The sequence below is a fragment of the Marmota monax genome, unplaced genomic scaffold (genome assembly GCF_021218885.2).
Source record: "Marmota monax isolate L192 unplaced genomic scaffold, Marmota_monax_Labrador192_F-V1.1 WCK01_AAM20220418_F8-fsc00179, whole genome shotgun sequence".
Taxonomy (NCBI): Eukaryota; Metazoa; Chordata; class Mammalia; order Rodentia; family Sciuridae; genus Marmota; species Marmota monax.
In genome coordinates, this window is record NW_026695200.1 from 4,324,943 (window position 1) to 4,347,862 (window position 22,920).

The following is a 22,920-nucleotide window of genomic DNA, read 5'->3' on the forward strand; positions in this document are numbered from 1 at the left end:
AAGGTGAAAAATGATTTTTCAAAAATTAGCTTAAAAAATCCTAAGAAATACAAAATATTTGCGGCACTGGTTTTTATGTTTTATTTATTATTGTGATATATTTCATAAATAGGGCAAATGAGGTATCTGGCAAAATCTTAGCAAAGTTGTCATAGTGGTTAAAGTAAACTTGGTATTACACTACATATTTTATATGCTATTAAATGATACAAGCTACACAACACACAAACAGGTAGGTATAATTACCATTCTTATGGCCCATGGCACAATCTGTTTTGTGTTGCTATAACAAAATATTCAAGGCTGGATAATGTAAAATGTTAATGACTTAGAGCTGGAAAATATCAACGACATGGTGCAGATATCTGGCAATGTCCACCCTGGCTGCGTTTCATGTCAGAGACATGGAAAAGGAAATGGCCACATTAAGAAAAGGCACATGTCATAATGAGGAAGCAAGAGCATGGGGAAAGGTAAGGCTCATTATTTTATAACAACTCACTCTAATGGGAACTATTCTTGTCTTGCAAAAGCCACACTAAGCCATTTTGTAAATGGTGGCCCCATTATTTAACCGTCTTCCACTAGCTCCAATTCTTAAAGTTCTACAATGTTTATACTGTTAAATTGGGAACCATTTGTAGCACATGAGCCATGGAGGGATTTTATAGGTTAGATAGGAGTTATCCCACAAAACTCAAGTGCGAAATATGGGAAAATATTCAGACTTGAAGTAATTAGATTATAAGAGTTGTAACCTAATCAGCGGATTAACCTATTGATAAGGAGCAATTTGGTGACAACTATAGGCAGGTAGGGTCTGACTGGAGAAAATAGGTCACTGCAGGAATGACTTTGGGGTTTATATTTTGTTCCTTATGAGTGGAGCTCCCTCTTTCTGTTTTCTTGTTGCTATTCATTAAGCTGCTTTCATCTGCCACACCCTTCTGAGGTAGGGGGAATAGGCAGTAAGAATAGGAAAGAATGGTGAGGACTTGCTATTTGAGATATGCTTCAACATGTCAAAAAACATGTTTCTCAAAAAGGACAAAAACATCTATTCTCAAAAAAAAAAAAAAAAAAAAGAGAGAGAGACTACTATGCAAATCAGCCTGAGTCCCTGCATGCAACAATTAAAATCTCAAGGACAGGTTGCAAGAGAGGGTCAGTTGACTTCCCTTTATGTGCCTTTAAATGAAAAGGGATACCAAGAGACTCTGGTGGTAATTTCTCCCTCCCAGATTCTCCATTGGGAGCTTTCTTATACTTTTGTACCTTAACCTCATAACAAATTTCTGCTTTCTTGCTTATCTCAGCATTCACAGTGTTCATTCTTAGACTCAGTAAAACATGGATGTGATCCTGATTTCTACCAGTAACACTTCCACTGGGATGGTTGTGCCTCGCCTTGGACCCAGAGGTATGAAGTCAGCAGATAATGAACTGAACTTCTGAAAGCATGAGCCAAATTAAGTGGTTCATCCTCTATGTTGTTCTCTTGAGGTCATATAGAGTTCATGGTTGAGTCTGTAGTATAAGAAGTACTTAATTATCAAAGCGTTTTCTCACAGGCCTGAAACTATAGCTTTTTAATAACTCAAGGAACAGTCAATACCAAGGAAACTCTCTTCCGAATGTACAAATATAATTTCTGTATCCTGTCGGATGTTTCACTATTTTGATTTCTAACACCAAAAAGTCACATTTTCCAGGAAGTCTTCAGGGATCCTATAAATGTACTGCCAGATGATACCTGAATATACAACTTCCTTTTCTTTGTGAGACATAGGCATCTCTGTTTAAAGAAGTGGTTTCCTATATTCCAACTGATGACTGGCTAATGGGGATTACAATGAGGAAAAAAGAAAAAAGAGAAAAGAAAAAATATTCTAAGAAGCCTATCAATAATTTGATGTGCTAAAATCCCTGGAGATTGATAGTCTTTTTGAGGCAGACACACCTGGTTTAGGGTGGTGGACAGATCAGGAATTTGATGTTTCCTTTCAAAAGAGTTGGAAGAAAAAAATTGGGAAAAAGAATAGAATAAAAGCAAAAATAGGGCTAGGCATTCTTATTATCACTTTAACTCAAGATTTTCTGTATTTTTTATAATCAAAATAGTACATTTAAAAATAAAAATTTATTTTGAATAAATTTTAGATTTATAGTAAGATGATTTAATGGTACAGAGAAAGTCATGTTCCTTTCATTTTCTCTAATGAAAACATCTGATATAATCATGGTTTAATTTGTGAAAACTGAGAAAATGACATTATAAAGACTATAAACTGAACTCCCAGTTTTACCATATTTTCCACTAACATTACTTTTATTTTTTTCTTTCATGAGCCATTATAGGGTACCATATTATGCTGACTGCCAGGTATATCAATTATTTACTGCTGCATTCCTAATTAACACACCATTCAGTGGATTAAAATTATGCACAATATTCAATTTCCTAAGCTCAAGAATGCAGAGGTATGAAATAATTATTACTGAGGTCTCAAATGATGGTTTGGCTAGGGAAGAATCATTGCCTGTTGTAAGGATTTGATTCCCTGTCTAGGTTGAGGTAACTGTTCTGGTGAAGTATTCCAAATCTTTAAAGAATAAATATCGAGGGGAGGGGAGAGGTGGGGAGGGGGGAGGGTGGATGATGGGAAAGGCAGCGGAGCACAACAGACACTAGTATGGCAATTTGTAAATCAATGGATGTGTAACTGATGTGAATCTGCAATCTGTGTATGGGGTGAAGGTGGGAGTTCATAACCCACTAGAATCAAAGTGTGGAATATGATATGTCAAGAAATTTGTAATGTTTTGAACAACCCACAATAAAAAATTAAAAAAAAAAAAAAAAAAAAAAAAAGAATAAATATCACTCCATCTAAAACTCTTTACTTGACAGAAAGAGCCACAACAACACTGGGGGAGAGAGAATTTCTCAATGTATTCTGTGACATCATTTTATTCTGGTTCCACAACAAGACAAATTTTTGCATGTGTGTGTGGTTCTTGGGATTGAACCCAGGGCCTTGTGCATGTGAGGCAAGCAATCTAACAACTGAGCCATATCCCCAGCCCCAAGACAAAAAAAAATTTAAAAAGAAATTACCTTGATCTGATAATCAGTCCTGACATTCTAGTACAACTAATGTAAATCTGTTGTCAAATAAGTCTATATATCTTCACATGTAGTGTAAATACGAAACATTAAGAAGACGATTCTAATTCCTCTCTTTATTCTTTTATATTATTGTCATTCACCACAATTTTTTATACACTATCACTATTATTATTTTCAACAATTACACTAATAATTCAAAAAATAAAATTTTACTTTCTAGGGCAAACACTACTAAACAGAAAAAAAAAATGTAACTAATTTACTAAGGAAGGAGCGAAAATGGAATAAAATACAATGCTCAATTAAAACTCCAAAAGTTAGAAAAGAGTTGGAAGAAAAAAATTGCGAAAAAGAATAGAATAAAAGCAAAATTAGGGCTAGGCATACATCTTAGCATGCACAAGGCCCTAACTTCAATCACTACAAACACAAACATACACACATATAGACACATACCCAACATACACACACATGCAGAAAACAGTAACAATATCTTAAACATTAATTCAACTTCATAAATAATTATTTTGAATGTGAATAATCTAAATATAATAGTAACTGTAATAATTTCACACAAAGCTGGCAAAAGCATAGTGATGAGGGATATAGAAAGGTTTCACATGAAGATAAAGAGGTCAATACTCTAAGAAGCCTATCAATAATTTGATATGCTAGAAGAGGAACTTTATGCAGCTTAACATTCAGATGAGACCTCAGCTTTGATATTTATCTCCAGTGGGCTACTGACCCTGAGGAACTAAGTGATATGAGTGTAATTCTGAACCATTTAAATTATGTGGAAATTAATGGTACAACAGTAAATAAGTAATAAGAAGATATAACAATTTTTTTTAAAATTATGTGATTAATAACAGAGTTTTGGGCCTGGGGTTGTGGCTCAGTGGTAGAGTGCTTGCCAAGTACATGTAAAACACTGGGTTTGATTCTCAGCACCACATATAAATAAATAAAATAAAGGACCATCAACAATAGTAAAAATATTTTTAAAAAATAATGGAATTTCATCTTTGCCATCCACACCTCAGATAGTGCACTAATCTCAAGGATATACAAAGAACTCAAAAAACTTAACACCAAAAACAAATAACCCAGTCAATGAATGAGCAAAGGAACTGAATAGACACTTCACAGAAGAAGAAATACTAATGGTCAACAAATAAATGAAGAAATGTTCAACATCTCTTATAATTAGACAAATGCAAATTAAAACCATACTGAGATTCTATCTCACTCTATTCAGAATAGCAATTATCAAGAATACAAGTAACAAAAATGTTGGCAAGGATGTGGGAAAAATGTTATACTCATACATTGCTGGTGGGACTTAAAATTGGTACATCCACTCTAGAAAGAAGTATAGCAATTCCTCAGAAAACTTGGAGTGGAACCACATTTGACCCAGCTATCCCACACTTTGGTTTATACCCAAAGGACTTCAAATCAGTATACTACAGTGATGCAGCTGCATCAATGTTTATAGCAGCTCAATTCACAATAACTAAGCTATGGAATCAATCTAGGTGCTTTAAACATATAAATTGATAAAGAAAATATGGTATCATACATGCATAATGAAATATTACTCAGCTACAAAGAAAAATAAAATTATGCCATTTTCCATTAAATACATGGAACTGGAGACTGTCATTCTAAGTTAAATAAGCCAATCCCCCAATACCAAAGACCAAATGTTCTTTCTGATATGCAGATATTAATTCACAATAAGGAGGGTGTGAAGGGAAGAACAGAAGTTCATTGAATTAGACAAAGGGAAATGAATAGAAGTGAAGGGGAATTGGAATAGGAAAGACAGTAGAATGAATTAGACATAACTTTCCTATGTTCATATATGAATACATGAACAGTGTAACTCCACATCATATTCAACCATAAGAATGAGATCCTAATTAGAATAAGTTTTACTCCATGTATGTATAAAATGCCAAAGTATACTCTACTCTCATGTATATCTAAAAAGAACAAAAAAAAAGAACAGAGTTTCCAATTATATGAGGCAGAAACTGCTAGAAGTGTAATGGGAAATAGATGGATCCTTTATTATTATTAGATTCAATATCCTCAAAAAGATATGGACATATCTTTGCAGTTGAATATTACTAAGGACATGGCTTAACAGAACCGTGCTAACAATGAAGTGGATATAACTAACAAAAAACTCTTATATTGACAGTGGTAGAAAAACTATGAAATTTGACTTTATTCATATTTAACAGATTTTCCAGTATCATTTCTTTCAGTCCTAGAATCTGGTCTGGAATGCTACATTATGTTTACCGTCAGGTTTATTATTTACTATAGATGCACAGATTTCCACATAATTGAATGATTCAAAATCACACATCACTCAATTTCTCAGAGGTAGATCAAGGTCAAGGCTGAGGTCTAATCTGAATGTTTAGCTAACGAAAGATCCTCTTCCTGCACCTCTAATTATTGATAAGATTCAATTACCTTCCCTAGTCTAAATATTAAGCCAATCCCCTAAAACCAAAGGCTGAATGTTCTGATATGCAGATGTTAACACACAGCAAGGGGTCAAAGAATGGATTAGACAAAGGGGAAAGAAGGAAGGGAAGAGACGGGGGATAGGAATAGGAAAGATCATGGGATGAATTAGACATAAATTTCCTATGTTCATATATGAATAAACAAGCAGTGAAACTGCATATCATATATAACCACAAGAATGGGATCCTAATCAGAATAAGTTATATGCCATGTATGTATATTTTGTCAAAATACACTCTAATAGTAGGGGCAAGATGTGGATTGGAGACATAATTTCTCCTAGCTTGGCTACCCAGATCTCAAGCAGCAGAAATATTGCTTCTCCCCAAGGTTTAGAGTGAAAAATCCTGAGACTGGAAGGGCAATTTGCCCTAGACGAATCAGATGGTTTGACTCATTAAACAGATTTAAAAAAATTGAATTTATCAATTGTCTACAGAGAGCCAATCCAGGAACCATCTCAGGGCTACAGTATGGCAGTGCCAATGGGAACTGGAAACTCAGATCTATGAGTTCAACACTAGGTCTGTGAAACCTATCTGAGGCTAGCAATCCTGTGGAAAATGAGAAACTGAGAATTTTGCCCACGGTAGCACAGATGGAAAGGCTAGGAAGAATCTGGCTCTCCTAAACCCTGTGATTCCTACAGCTCACATGGCCTAACAAAGTCAGCTATAGCAAGTCAGATAGTTGAAAGGGTGGGTGTGAGGACACTCTGGCCCTCAACTTTCATGTGTGACTGGTTCTGATGCCTGACCCATTGCCAGAACAGCACTCATTGGGTCTCCAGGTTCTGGGTACTCCATCTGCTCAATCCCTAGTGCCCTTTCAGTCCAGCACACACCAGGTCCCTAGTGCCCACCAAGTTCAGCATTGGTCTTTCACCTACCTGGTTCAAATACCCACTGTGTCTCTGGCACCCTTATGGTCTCCAGCACTTCCATAGGGTCTGGCATCCACAGGGTCCCAGGTACCTGCTGAGTCCCTAGCAGTCCCCAATCCCCATCACCCACCGAATCTAGCACCCACCAGCACCCACTGAATCTAGCACCAATTGATAAATTCAATTTTTTAAAATCTGTCCCCCAGGTCCCTGGCACTCACCCACCCCTAGTACCCACCCAATCTGGCACCTACTGGGTCTGGCACCAGTCTAGGACATGCCTAGGAACCTGGCCCTGGGGCCTCCAGTTGCCCAACCCCCAGCTCACCGCCTGGCCCACTGCTCAGCTTACTAGGCCCGCTCTTCACTACTGGCCTATAGCCCAACCTGCCAGATCACAATTTTGTTGCCAGGCTGCCTGGCTTTGCCCACAGCTTCACAGCCAGCCTATAAGGCCTGTCACCCAGCCCTGATCTGACCGGCCCAGGACAGTGAGGCCTATCTGACATAACATGACATTGTACCAGCTACCTGTAGCCCAGCCTGCCTGGTCAACAACTTTACAGCCAGGCCCACCTAACCAGCCAACTGCTTTGCCATCTGGCCTGCCCAGCCATGGACCACCTGGCTTAGGTTGGCTAGGCCCACCTGAAAAGCTGCTCTAACTCCTGGCCCAGCCAGCTGATTTGCCATTGGGATGCAGCTGAGCCTGCCCAGCCTGCCACTTTGCTGCCAGGCACATCTGCCCCAGACAGTGGCATTGCTACCTGGCCCATAGCCTGGCCCACCCAGCTCACTGCTTTGCTCACTGGCCTGTCCAGCCTGTCACAGATCAGTATCTACTACAAATCTGTCAGCAATTTGTCACACAATAAAGCACCTGGAACCTCACTAAACCTAAGTCTCTGCGACCTGGAACTTCACCCACAGGAACTCTTCTCATAGAACACAGTGGGAAACACACCTGGGGAGTTGAATGGAGAGCTCTTCCCGTCCTATCCCACACCAATCTCTCAAGAAGGGAAGTTGGAAAGTCTTAAACCCCCACCTTCAACCCATTGAACCACACAACAAAAAGGAAGGATTTGACAGCCAATGGTCCACACTCCTTTGCTCAATTCATACCTCAAGAAGAAAAAACAAAAGAAAATCAGTTGAGCACAGACAGTGAACACATATATTTTCTGACTATTTTGCCCACCATAGTAGAAATGACTCCTTAATTTCTTGTTTACCAAGATTTTCATGTTTTTTTTTTTTTCTGTTGTTTTTTGTTTTCTCTTTTTGGTTGTTGTTTTATTTGAATGTGTACTGATTGATTCAAGATCACCTATGCATATACATTTTAGTTTCTCTGTCCTCATTTTTACCCTGTTTGGAAGGTTTTTGTTATTTTTCCATGTTCTGTTTTTCTGAGGATTAAGGGTTTTGATTAGCATATTTTGTATAGTCTTTGCCACTATTCTATTTCCCTTGTCTCCCTCTCTCTTTTTACTATTGCTGGCAGACAAACTGCATTCTCCATTCCTTTATATTCTTACTTCCATTTTTTCTTACCCTCCTCATAACAACACATTCTAAATTACCACTGCATCTGCTCTATTTGCCCTTTGAAATGGCAAATGATTTTCTATCCTCTTTTCTCTTTCCTCATACTGTAATGTACTAGTAACACAGAAGGACTATAAAGTTGTAAGGTAGAAACTCTACAGCTTCATATCCATCCAGATAGATGGGTAGACACACACACAATATGAAAAGGCAAAGGAAAAAACCATCCCCAATGACACAGAACATCTCAATAACATATCAATAATACCATCATGGAGAAAATATCAGAGGCGAATTTAGAAAATTCATGGTTACCTATCTATGAGGTAAAAGATAATGTAAGAAATAAAATCAGAGAAAAAAATACAAGAAGTGAAAGATCACTTCAAAAAGGAGATAAAGATCCTGAAGAAGAATCGCTTGGAAATCCTCAAAATGAAGGAATAGTAAACCAAATTAAAAATTTATTGGAAAGCATCACCAACAGACTAGACCACTTGGAAGATAAATTTTGAGGCCCCGAAGCCAAAGTATATAATCTTGAAAATAAAGTTGACCCCCAGAGAAGAGATTAAGCGACCATGAGCAGAACTTTCAAGAAATTTGGGATAATATTAAAAGACCAAACTTAAAATTCATCAGGATAGATGAATATATACCAAAGGAATGCACAATCTTTTCAATGAAATAATATCAGAAAATTTCCAAAATCTTAAGAATGAAATGGAAAATCAAATCTAGAAAGTATACTGGACTCCAAATATAAAAAATTACAACAGACCAGCTCCATGACACATTGTTATGAAATTGTCTAACATACACAATAAGAATTAAATTTTTTGTATTTATAGAAAGACATTTATTTTAAGAAATTGGCTTATGTGATTATAGTGGCTTCACAAGTCCAAATCTGATGTTAGACTAGGTATGGATACAGACTAAAAAAATTCACAAGAGTTATAATTTGAAGATGCTGTAGACAAGAAGTTGTAGATCAAAACTGCCAAAGGTCAGGAAGAGCTGATGTAGGGACACAAGTTTGATACAGTGTGCTAGAGAATAAGAAAAGAATTTTGAAAGCAGCAAGAAAAAAATGCTTGGTTACATTCAGAGGTAAACCAGTCCAGATCTCAGCCAATTTATCAATCCAGACACTAAAAACTAGATCTCGCACCTACTAGAAGAAAAAGTAGCCCAAAATGTACATCATGTCAGCCTAGGATTCAACTTCCTTAATAAGACTCCTAAAGTAAAAGAAGTAAAAACAAGAATAACAAATGGAATGGAATCAAACCAAAAAGATTCTTCAGGGAAAAGGAAACAATCGAGAATGTGAAGTGAGAGACTACAGATGGGAGAATACCTCTGCTACCTGTACCTAAGATAGAGCATTAATATTCAGAATATATAAAGAACTCAAAAAACTTAACACCAAAAAACATAACCCAATCAATAAATGGGCAAAGAAACTGAATAGGCACTTCACAGAAAAAATATGATCAATCAATAAATATATGAAAAAATGTTCAACCCATCTAGCAGTTAGAGAAATGCAAATTAAAACCACACTGGGATTCCATCTCATTCCAGTTGGAATAGCAATTATCAAGAATACAAGTAAGAGGGAGCTGGGGATATAGCTCAGTTGGTAGAGTGCTTGCCTCACATGCACAAGGCCCTGTTCAATCCCCAGCCCACGTCCCCCCCCACACAGAAAGAATACAAGTAACAACAAATATTGGCAAGGATGTGAGGAAAAGGGAACCCTCACATGTTGCTGGAGGAACTACAAATTGGTCCAACCACTCTGGAAAGTAGTATGGAGATTCCTCAAAAAAGTAGGAATGAAACCACCACCATTTAACCCAGTAACCCAACTCCTAGGCATATATCCAAAGGAATTAAAATCAGAATGCGACATCCTCAATATTTATAGCAGCACAATTCATAATAGCTAAGCTATGGAACCAACCTAAATCCCCATCGACAGATAAAAGGACAGAAATTGTGCTATATATACATAATGGAATATTACTCAATTACAAAGAAGAATGAACTTATGACATTTGCCACTAAATGGATGGATGTGAAGAATATCATGCTTATTGAAATAAGCCAATCCCAATATACTGAAGGTTGAATATTTTTGCTAATATCTGGATGCTAAACCACAAGACATGGGGGTGGGGTGCTGTGGGGAGAAGTTCATTGGATTAGAAAAAAAGGGGAACTATGTCGCGACCCCCTTGCCCGCAAGGAAGACGCAACTCGAGAATCTTCTCTCAACAGTTTTATTCAGGTCCCTGGATATTTCTTCTTCTTCTCTCGGGTGCCCCTCCCAGCCTTAATAAAGCATCCCAAGCCCCAATGCAAAGCTGCCGCGTGGAACTTTCTCACAGGGTGGTGAAAAATCATGTGCCAACTTTCCCAGATAAGAAATTGTTTGTCACAGACCACAGCGGAGCCAGCGCCATCTTGTAATGGCGACCATAATCTGCAGAAACGGCAGAAGCGGCTCACCACAGTTCCCCCTTTTCTATTTTATTAAAACAATACAGGCGAGAGTAGAGGTCCTATCCCACTGTGCAGAAGTGGCTGCATAGTATGGCTCAGTCCCAAGGAGGGCCCTTCCCCAGATCTGAGGCCATATCAGCCGACGCCTTTTTTCGTGGGGCGGGGCGTGAACGCGTCTAACCCGCATGCAATAGGACATGCTCTCCTTGAGGTCCTCTTCAAGGATCACTCAAGTGCAGTGCCTTGCCTCGCATCCTGTATCGTGACGATGGTGGACGAAGGGAGATAGCTGAGGCTGAACTGTGGCTGTTTATAATGACAAACAAGTTGACAGCACCCTGAAAGAAAGGCACGAACTTCAAGGCGATAGAAAAGCACTAGTGTGGAAACCCATCTGCGTGCAATGGCAGTAAGACCGGCAGAGTGCAAGGGCTTTCCAACACTAAGAGAATAACAAGGAAAGTCATGTCGATCCCAGTGCAATGTTATAATAACTTGGGGTGTAACGACCATGACAAAGGTTTACTGCTTAAGATGCGCAAGCCAGACTTGAGGCGAGTTGCCATTTTCTAAAGCTGCAAGAGCTTGTATGATCATAGCCTTTTCTTGTGCATGGCGAGTTTTAAGGCGACAGAGAAGCCACAAACAGAGCACAACACTGAAGCAACACATTGCACCAAAAATGCCTACCCCCACCCACTCTTTGAAGAAGGAAAAAGCAGAAGATATCCAATCGGTGAATTGACCCAAAGTCACAGGATCGACACGGGTGCTATTCAGAACAGCAATCTGAGTTAGTTGAGACTGGATCAAGTTTTCTGCTTCCATGGACCAGGTTCCGGATAGATACTCTCCGATGATGCGGGAGGCATTTCTGGAATCATTAAATCTGACAGAGGTTATACATAAATGTGCACGTTGGTCAACACAACCCAAAAGCACCAAGTCGGCCAATTCTTCTACCTGAGCTTGGAGTAAATCTATTCTTTGGTTGGCAGCTAAAATCCCTGACAAAATATGTTGATTAATTGAATTTTGGGACTCAAGTATGGTAGAAGTTTGTTGAACAACTTGATTAATGGTGGCAGCAGTTTGTACTTGACTGGCCATGGCCACTCCGGCCGTAACCGCTGCAGCAGCAGACACTGCCACAGCTGTCACTATAGCTGCCGTAATTCCAAAATCCCTGCGGACTCTAAGTAGCTCAACAATGGGGAATTTATCTGGGTCCGCAGTGACTGGAATTGGGACAAAGGTTGGAATTTTCATAACCACTGCTACAGTCCAAGAACCATTCCAACACTCAGATAAGAGACAGGTAACACTAGAACAATCCAGCATCCCTGACGAGGTGTCATTAGTCAAAAGGAGCAAGAATGGGGATTGGACGCAGACCATCGCAGGGGGCAATGTGGCATTATATAGCAAAGAGTTGAACGAAACAGATGTAAGTCTATTACCCCGTTCACTCTCGCGAACAGTACCAGAAACATTAGCCAGCCAGCTTCTGACTCCCAGCAATTGAGCCAATGCAGAAATATCAGCTGAAGCCCCCTTCTCATTGAAAATCAGCCATTGAAACCAGGACCAACCTACTCCTGTAGAGGAGTTGGCACTATGGTTAAAGTTATAAACATACCTCTTAAGAGAGGGGGAAAAAGAGAAACCCTTAGCAACTTGAAGTCTCTCCCAAGAATGATCCTGACAAGGCGTAAATGTTGGGGGGAAACCAAGATTAGGGGTACAGTAAGGAGAGGCCTTAAAATGAGTGGCATTGTAAGTACTATTAGAAGAAGGAGGCACTGGGATTAGTACCTTGGAGATCATAGCCAAGGTAGTTATGTTAAAAGCAGAGCTATTTACAGGGGTCCCTGAACCTAATTGCTTCCCTGAAACTACTTGGCTCAGTACGGCATTAATAATACTCCCTGAGACCTGATTGGACCGCAATGGATCCTCCCAGTTAGTCAAATTTTTGGTCTTAAGGCTGATGCAATTAGCGTTTCCAAGGCTGAAACAAAAAACTCCTGTGAGATTAACCTGAGATTGATTAAAAATGCTCTCCACGTCCCCTCTAGGAGAGGCACAGGGAGCAGACATCTCACATGAGGTAGAGAAAAGAGTGGGGAGGACACTAGAACTACCATGAACCGGCATCGGCATTGGCCAAGCCCGTGCCACTGCCCACCACTGCATTGGTGTCGTCTGTGCCATCGGCACCAGCACCAGAACCAGAGCACGTAGCAGAGTGAAGATCCTCATCACAGGGTTGCTGTGGTATCTCTTGTTGTTGGTCGGTTGATGTCAAGACTCTTCTTGTCAGACGTTCAGGGACCCACAACGGCTCCGTGCGATCCTGGGGAAAAACACATACAGATCCTCGTGCCCATGTCAGCACGGGGTCGGGGCCGTTCCATTGGCCCGTAAGAACATCCTTCCACTTAACATAGCCAATCACAGAGGGCTGAGGGGACACATGTCTATCGGCCACAGAGTGACCATGAATATCCAAATTTAAAAAATTAATGGTAAAGAGAGCTAAGGACAGGCGTTCTTTAGGAGTGTGTTCAGCTCCTATTCCCCCTTTTTGTTTTTGTAAAGTTTCCTTTAAGGTGCGATGAGCACGCTCAACAATGCCTTGTCCTTGAGGATTGTAAGGCAGACCATGAGTAAGTTGCACTCCCATGGTAGAACAAAAGGATGTAAATTGTCTGCCAGTATAAGCAGGTCCATTATCAGTCTTAAGGGATGCAGGAGCACCCCATGCTGCCCATGCTTCTAGGCAATGAGTAATAACATTACGTGCCTTCTCTCCCGACAAAGCAGAGGCATGAATAACTCCAGAGCACGTATCAACAGAAACATGTACATACTTGAGGTTACCAAAGTCAGGTATGTGCGTCACATCCATTTTCCAGACAACCAATGGCTTCAATCCCCGTGGGTTCACTCCATAAGTAGGGGGATGAAGAAATGTGACACAATGGGGACATTGTAATACTATCTGACGAGCATCCGCTCTTGAAATGGAAAAACGCCTGCGCAGCGTTAAAGCATTAACATGGAAATTCTGGTGAAATAATTTAGCCCCCTCTAAGGAGGAAGCCAAGCATATCAACTGGTCTCTAGTGGCTGAGTCTGCACAGGCATTACCCTGTGATAACGGACCAGGAAGAGAGGTGTGAGCCCGTATGTGCATTGGATAAAAAGGAGCAGTGCGGCTACAGATAAGTTGTTGAAGCTGATTAAAGTAAGCAGATACATTATGGGCATTACTAATAGCTCCCACGGCCTCCAGGACTTTGAGTGCTTGTACCACATAAATGGAGTCCGAGATAAGATTAAAAGGAAAAGAACATTGTTTAAAAACCTCAATAACAATTTGCAGTTCAACCCATTGTGGATTACCAGGAGCAAATTGATGCTGAACAGGGGGAGAATCATTAATTACATAAGCTCCCATTCCAGACTTGGAACCATCAGTGAAAATGTTAACAGCCCCCGGAATTGGGTTGGGTGAAGTTACCTTAGGGAAAATGATGGGATGTTCTTTAACAAAATGGAGTAATGGATGGGAAGGGTAATGATTATCAATATCCCCTTGAAACGAGCAACATAGAATAGCCCAGTTGTCTAGAGTAGCACACAAAACATTAAGCTGAGCCTTAGTATAGGGTATAATAAGAGAAGAAGGTGATTGTCCGAAAAATTGAATGCTTTGGTGGATCCCTTTAAGTGCTAATGCTGCAACAGCATCAGGATAGTATTCTAAAGATTTTCCTGGGGATATATGTGGGTGGATCCATAGTAAAGGCCCATCTTGCCACAGTACTCCAGTAGGCTGCCGCATAGTGGCAAGCACACATAACTGGAAAGGTTTATCACTGCGGAGCCTGCATAGAGTAGCATGTTGTATAGCTTCTTCTACTGTTATAAGGGCTGCCCTGGCCTCTTTGGTGAGGCTACGAGGAGAAGCAAGATCTGGATCACCCTTAAGGGTAGCATACAAAGGCTGGAGCACACCATTAGGAATATGTAAATATCCCCTTATCCAATTAATATCTCCCAGCAGTTTTTGAAAATCATTCAGAGTTTGGAGATCCTGAGTTCTTATGGTGATTTTTTGTGGTTTCAATTTGTCATGCCCAATGATTGCTCCCAAATACTCAATAGAATTCCCTGTTTGAACCTTTTCAGGTGCGATATGTAGCCCATATTGAGCTAGCAGCTTTACTAAGTCTCTATAGGCCTCATTAACTATCTGCTCTAACTTAGCGGCCAATAACACATCATCCATATAATGAATGATCTTGATGGAGGAATACTTATGTCTGAGAGGTGCGAGTGCCTTCCCCACATACATCTGGCACATTGTGGGACTATTAGCCATTCCCTGCGGCAACACTACCCACTCAAACCTAAGATCTGGCTCCTCGTGGTTACACGAGGGAAGGGTGAAAGCAAAACGTTGTGAGTCTTTAGGATGCAAAGGAATAGAAAAGAAACAATCTTTAATGTCAATAGCAATAATATGCCAGCCCTGAGGAATAGAGGAGAGCAGAGGCAGCCCTCTTTGAATGGGCCCCATAAGTTGCATTTGAGCATTAACTGCTCGTAAATCATGCAGTAGGCGCCACTTTCCTGATTTTTTTCCTAATAACAAATATGGGAGTATTCCATGGAGAAGTGGAAGGTTGGATGTGACCCAAGTCCAGTTGTTCTTTGATTAAATTATGGGCTGCTGCCAATTTAACCGAGGGAAGAGGCCACTGAGGCACCCAAACAGGCTCCTCGGTGAGCCATGTTATGGGTATTTGAGCCCCAGTGGCCCCTAGGAAAAACCCAGACCAAATCTGTTAAGCTTTTGATGACCTTGCACAGGATGCCTACGCCCCTGTAGATGTTTTCCTAGTCCTAGACCCGGCCTATACCCCATATTTTGCATAATCTGTTGAGACGCCGGGGAATAGTCATTACTAAGAGTGAACCCCATGTCTTTCATCAGATCACGACCCCATAAAGAGATAGGTAAATCAAGTACATAAGGCTGAAAAGTGCCATTGTGTCCTTCTGGGTCCTTCCAAGATAGATGTCTACAGCTGATTTGAGGGGCTTGGGCATATCCCAAACCTCTCAGTGATTGATCTGAGAGCTGCACCGGCCACCCCTTTGACCAGTCCTTTTGTGCAATTATACTACGATCTGCTCCAGTATCGAGCAATCCCAAAATTGATTTGCCTTCTATGGTTAAGTTTAAAGTAGGACGGTCATTCATATCTAAGGACAAATAAACAGAATTCCCTCCAGTAACTCCAATCTCATCACTTGTCCTTGAAAAGGAATCAGCAGAAAAGCGGGTATGCAGGCTGGGTAGAAGTAACAATTGGGCAATCCGGTCTCCTGGGGAAATAGATACAATGCCTCTTGGAGCTTCCACCATAACTTTTATTGTCCCTACAGTATCAGGGCTAATAACTCCAGGAAAGACATGAAGACCTTGCAAAGTAGAAGATGCACGTCCAATTAGCAAACCTACAGTGCCAGGCGGTAAAGGCCCTTTGAACTCAGTTTCCACCAATTGGACTCCCATCTTAGGTGTTAATACGAGTCTGGAGGTGGAACAGAGGTCCAATCCCGCGGCACCTGTAGTGGCTCTCCGCGTCTCATGGGATGGCGTAGAGATGGCCATGTCTCGGGTTTGGGTGTGACATTCTCCATTGCCCCATATATTTGTGGGCCCTGGGGTCGGGGGCCCCTTCGGCCGTTTTTTGGCCCAGCTGAAATAGGCTGTCCATGGATGTCCCTCATTGATCTACACTCTTTTGCCCAATGCTTCCCTTTTTTACATTTTGGACACAGCCCTGGTTGACGAAAGCCATTGGAAGGGCCACCGTGAGGGGGTCCAGTAAAATTATCTTTTTTAGGACATTCACGTCTGAAATGACCGGGCTGACCACAATGGAAGCATGTTCCGGCACCAGGATTGCCCCCTTTTGCCACCCGAAGGACAGCAGCTGCAAGACCTGCATTAGTTAAAGGTCCTCCAATCTCTCTACACACTTTCATCCATGCTTCTATGCCCTTATTTTTATAAGGAGTGATTGCCGCTTTACATTCCTTGGTGCATTGTTCAAAGACCAATTGCTTGATAAGGGGCATGGCTCTATCAGGATCCCCAAAAATCTTTCCAGCAGCATCCACCATCCTTGCTACAAAATCTGAAAAAGGTTCTGTAGGGCCTTGTAGAATCTTGGTCAAATTGCCAGACACCTCTCCTCTATTTGGAAGCGACTTCCATGCCCGAATACAAATATTGTTAATTTGATCATATGCCTCAAGAGGAAATCCTGTCTGTTGATTTGCAAATCTACCCTGTCCCAAGAGCATATCCTTGTCCCAATGGGGGCGTCCCGCTGCATGGTTTTGGGCGGCCTGCTCTATTGCGCCCTCTAGCACGAATGCTCTCCAGTCCAAATATTTACCCGGGGAAACGCAAGCCCGAACAAGGCTAGCCCAATCAGAGGGAGTCATACAGTATCTAGACAGATTTTCCACCTGAGTCAGCGTGAAGGCGGCATCCACCCCATAAGTGCGTACAGACTCCGCCAGGGTCTTCACAATTTTAAAATCTAAGGGTTCATGGACTCTTCCCCTGTTGTCATCCTGAAAAACTGGATAAGCAAGACCCATCTCAGCGTGAACAGCCCTCCATGTTTGGGCATGGAAAGCTCTTCCCGAAACGCCCCCGCCATCCGGCGGTGGATCCGGGGGATCGCTTTTCTTGAGCCCTTGCTTATCTGTGTTCCCTTCTCCTACAGCTAAACTCCCTAGCTGACGAGACAGCCTCTCGAGCTCTTCCTCCTCATCCTCCTCCTCCTCTGACCCACTTTCGCATGGGGGTGTACGCAGCGTACTGAGATCTGGATACAACCGTTTCCTCCCCCGTCTCATGCTCTGCACACTCCCATCCTCCCGAGTCACTTCACTTTCTGCCATCTCCGATTTTTCCTCATGCAATCGCTCTAAAACCTCCTGTCCTTTAGTAAGTGCTTCCTGACATCTATCATCTGTAAGGCAACTACGGACCATTTTCCAAAGGGGTATCACCCCACCCTCTAATATGCCCTGCTCAGAAGCAAAGTCAAGATCTTTGCCTAATTTATCCCAACTAGGCACAGTAAGGCTGCCCGAAAATGCGAACCACGGTGCAGCGATATCTATCTTCTGTAAAAATCTCTGTAAAGTACTATGTTTCACTTCCAGTCCCTTGGAACGTAACAGGCCATCTAGGGCCAGGAGAAGCGGACTTGAAGATGCGGCACCCATGACGCAACAACAAAGAAAGCACAAAAAAAAGAAAGCGAAAGTAGGAGCGAAAGTACACAGTGCAGCTGCAATAAAATATAAGGCTCTCTCTTTCATTACAGAGGAGCTGTCCCGCTTTGGTCGCGGATCCCACTTACTAGGGACTAACCCCGCTTTGATCGCGGATCCCACTTATTGGGACTAACCCCGCTTTGGTCGCGGATCCCACTTACCTGGGACTAACCGGTGCACCACCCCTGACTGTTGAAAGTTCTGGTTCCCGGGTTTCGGCACCACTTGTCGCGACCCCCTTGCCCGCAAGGAAGACGCAACTCGAGAATCTTCTCTCAACAGTTTTATTCAGGTCCCTGGATATTTCTTCTTCTTCTCTCGGGTGCCCCTCCCAGCCTTAATAAAGCATCCCAAGCCCCAATGCAAAGCTGCCGCGTGGAACTTTCTCACAGGGTGGTGAAAAATCATGTGCCAACTTTCCCAGATAAGAAATTGTTTGTCACAGACCACAGCGGAGCCAGCGCCATCTTGTAATGGCGACCATAATCTGCAGAAACGGCAGAAGCGGCTCACCACAGAACTAAAAGAAGGGAGGTGGAATAATAGGAAAGACAGTAGAATAAATCCAACAAAATTTTCCTATGTACACATATAAAATTACCTAAGTGATCCCCACAATCATGCCCACCCAAAAAAATCAGGTCCTAATTACAATAAGATATATCCTATGCTTGTCTAATTTCATGAAAATAGATTCTATTGTCATTTTTAACTATGAAGAACCAATGAAACAAAAAATTTTAAAAATACATTCTACCGTCATGTATATCTAGAAAGTATAACAACAAAAAAATGGCAATACTGCCCAAAGTAGAACTATTGATTCAATTTAATGTCTATCAACATACCACCTAACATTTTTTGCCCTACATTGGCAAACTGATTCTAAAATATGGAAATGCAAAGAGGTTCAGAACAGCCAAAACACTCTTGAAAAATAAGAGCAAAGTTGACATACTAGATTCATAATTCCCAATTTCAAAACATACTACAAAGTGATAAGTAATTAAAATTTGTGGTAGTAGTATAAGGACAGACATTTAGATCAATGCTATAGTACTGAATGTCCAATAATGAATCTATACATTTATAGGTAACTGATTTTATAAGTTTCCTGACTCAATTCAATATGAAAATTTTTTTCCACAAAAGTTACTGTTGCATGTGTATACAACATGCACAATGAACTTTTCCTCACACCATGTATAAGTGACTTAAAATCATTCATATACTCAAATGTAAGAGCTAAATTATTACAATAGGAGAGAGAAAAAGTACATTTTCATGACATTAGGTTAAACAATGCTTTTTAAGATATGATCCTGAAATGCATGTGACAGAAGAAAAAACTGACACTGAACTCCATCAGAACTGAAATATTTTTGTGATTGAAAGTACACCATCAAAGGTAAAAGAAATCTTTATGGCTAGTAAATGTAGGATCTTCTGAGTATTTCCTTGTGTTTTCTGAGCATTTGTGTATTTTGGTTCCAGAGTAGTGTTACCTTACCTTAGATAACTCAAGGGATAGGCTGGATAATTAATAGTCTAAGTATTAGATCATATATAATCAAGGGATGCTAATGCAGTTATAATAAGAAATTCATTTACATGCACATGAAATGTTATAGTTTGTTTATATGCACATGAAATGTTAATGAAAAGGTTCTTTCAAAGTAGATGCCCAGTTCATATTGTTGTCTCCAAACTAAATGAATCCTAAGTTATAGAGTTTAGGAGTACACACCACATTACAAATTACATTTGGGTCCAAAAAGTAAAAGACACTTAAAAGAATGGGGGGAAGTCGTTGTGAGTTCTAGCTGATAAGGGCCTGATATCTAAAATTATATTTTAAAAGATCTTAAAATGTAAAATAAAAGAAAGAAAATATCCCAATTAAAAATAGCTAATTACAAGAATAGGCATTTCCCTAGTAAGACCTAGGTATGTCCTAAAAGCTCAGGAAAATATGCTTAATACCATTTGCCATTAGGGAAAAGCAAATCTAAGGAAACATAAAACAGTTATAATATAAAAACCATTTTGATAAGTGAAAAAAAAAACAATTTAAACAAGCAACATAGTATGTAATTTTATTTGTCTGACTTACTAGAAAAGGCAACAGTGTAGAGCTAGTAAAGATTTTAGTGGCTATCAGGGGTTTCAGAGGTAGGAAGTTTGAATAGATATATTTAAGGAAATTCTTCATGGCAGTGAAAAGGTTCTTTTTTAATTATAACAGTAGATACATGATGATGTTTTTACAAATCTTGTAGAACTTTATAACATGAACAGTGAACAAAAAGGTATGCTAATTAAAAACATTGGAGAAGCTAAGATGGCAGAAGAGTACTAGACAACGATTTCTAATCTCTCTCCCCACTAAAGAAGGAAGACAGTAAATAAACAGCAAACCTGTGAGGTTTATGACAAATTCAATACCTAAGATTCAATATTACAAAGTCTGAGACTTGGAGAGACTAGAAGATCAGTTACCAGAGTAGAAAATAAGAATAGAGGAGCTAGGGTTGTGGCTCAGAGGTAGAGCGCTTGCCTAGTATGCATGAGGCACTGGGTTCAATCCTCAGCACCACATAAAAATAAAGGTATTGTTTCCACCTACACTAAAAATAAATATTAAAAAAAGAAGCACAGAGTTCCTCAACCCTGAACTTAGACCAGAAGATGCGAGGGGTGAAAGAGGGAGCAGAAAATCACATCAACTCACCTCATTAATATTTGGAGAGATGGGTGGGGTGGGGTAAGCTGAGCTGAGTTGGGCTGAGCCTAGAAGAGCTGGCTGGGCTTGTCAGGGTTGAGCTAAACTAGGCTAAGATGGGATGAGATGATGAATTAAGGTGGGTTCAGCTGAGCTGTGCTAAAACAAGCTGACCTACACTTAGATGAGCTGAGATCAGGTGGGGTGGACTGGGCTGATTCTTCACTGAGATAGAGTGAATTAAATTGGGCTAACCTGAGTTGGGCTGTTCTGGGCTGAGCTGGGCTATTCAAGGATGAACTGAGAAGGGTGAACTAGCCTGATCTGCTCTGAGTTGGAATGAGCTGTGGTGATTTTTGTGACCTGTACTAAGCTGGGAGAATGAGCCCATCTCCCCCCAAATCACTTCCCCTGGTCTCCTGTGAGAGGTCCTTGTTTGAAGAGAGCCTGGGGATCTGGCTGCCTGGCACAGGACTTCCTACCCAATGCTGCCACCTTCTCCTGAGGCTACAAGAACAACTTGGAGATCTGTTAAGGTGTCAGGACATTCCCTAAGGTGTTGGTTCCACCTAGAAGATCCTACTGCCCTCCAAGGATGTTTTTCAGGGCATTGATGAGTACCTGGTATGCAGCGTCCAGGACAGCGGCAACAACAAAAACTCGCAGGGCCTACCAGAGCTCCAGGATCTGTGGAATAGCCCTCCTTTGTGAGTGTGTTCATTCCACCTTGAAATGCCTTCTCTGGCCCTGGCACATGCAAGCCCAGGCTCATTTGCTAGGCCACAGACTTCAGCCCCAAGCAGATCCCAGTGTCTTGGCTAAGGGAGAGAAAGCCCTTGAAGTCCAGCTTCAACAAAGACTGCAGAGGTCAATGGGTCCCAACCCCTAACCTTTAAGATCACCAGCATACTGATCATTGCTGAGAGCAACTGGTTTAGCTAGAACATGTTCAGCTGCTATGTGGATCACCGAGGGCTTATCTTCAAGAACATGTCTTCCATGTGTGGCACCACAGGTCCATCCACACCTAGGTCTTCACCATCTCCCCATCTTTCACTAGTATCTTCCTCACCAAGTCAGCCAAAATGTCCTGCCTGGTCACAGACCTGGACATCTATGAAAGTCTGAGCATTTCCTGGGCCTGCCAGAATGGAGAACTTCTGAAAACCCACACCAACATCTCTGATAGCCACCTTAACACCACCTTCAGTGCTCTGGGAGAGGCCAGGGTCTGTGTGGAAGAACAGGAGTCTAGGGAACAATTTATACATGCATGGCAACTTACACTGATCTACCCTCACTGCTGAAGCAGGCCATCTCCAGGTCCAGGGAGGTGGCAAGCACCCACCAGCTATGTATCTGCTATCAGAAGTCCAGTAACAGCTGATCCTACAGGAGGTAGCCACAATCACCTGCCTGGTGAATGGCTTTTTCTCCTCTGTATGTCTTTGTACAGTAGTTCCAGTGGGGGCAGCTCTTGTCCTCAGACAAATACATGACAAGTGCCTAGATGCTTGAACCCCAGGATCCTGGCCTCTACCATGCCCACAGCATCCTGATGGTGACTGAGGAAGATTGGAACTCAGATGAGACCTTCATCTGCTTTGTGGGCCAAGAGGCCCTGCCACACATGGTGAACGAGAGGACCATGGACAAGTTCACTGGTAAATGCACCTATATAACATATCCCCGATCATGTCTGACACAGCCAGAACCTGCAACTGACCTGCTGGCCACCCACCAGCCCAGGCCCTGGGTCCTGTTGTTCTGTATGCAAATGAACTGCATCAGTGGAGTGAGATATTGCATTTTATAAAAATCAGGAAGAAAACAGTTGGAGAGAAAAAACAATTTTATTAAAATGTATAGGAACAATGGGTTTTCCTTGAGTCAGATCAAAGCAGTTTAAAACCAAACTGTTTTAAACTGAAAGAAAGTACTGCTGAGCTCCATAGTTATTTTGAGGAGCACACAACTGTCCAAATACACTTAAAAAAAAAAATATATATATATATATATATATATATTTTTTTTTTGGTGTAGATGGACACAACACAATGCATTTTATTTTTATGGGGTGCTGAGGATTGAATCCGGGTCCCACCTGTGCTAGGTGAGCGCTCTACCGCTGAGCCACAATCCCAGCCCCCCAAATACACTTTAAATCAGTGTCTTCACACCTAAAGATTCAGC

General features: G+C 41.2%; 1 pseudogene; it reads left to right on the top strand.

Annotated features, from left to right (window-relative positions):
* The first annotated feature begins 371 nt into the window (after nucleotides 1-371).
* Nucleotides 372-22,452, top strand: LOC124082356 (Ig mu chain C region secreted form-like; annotated as a pseudogene).
* Nucleotides 22,453-22,920: the final 468 nt, after the last annotated feature.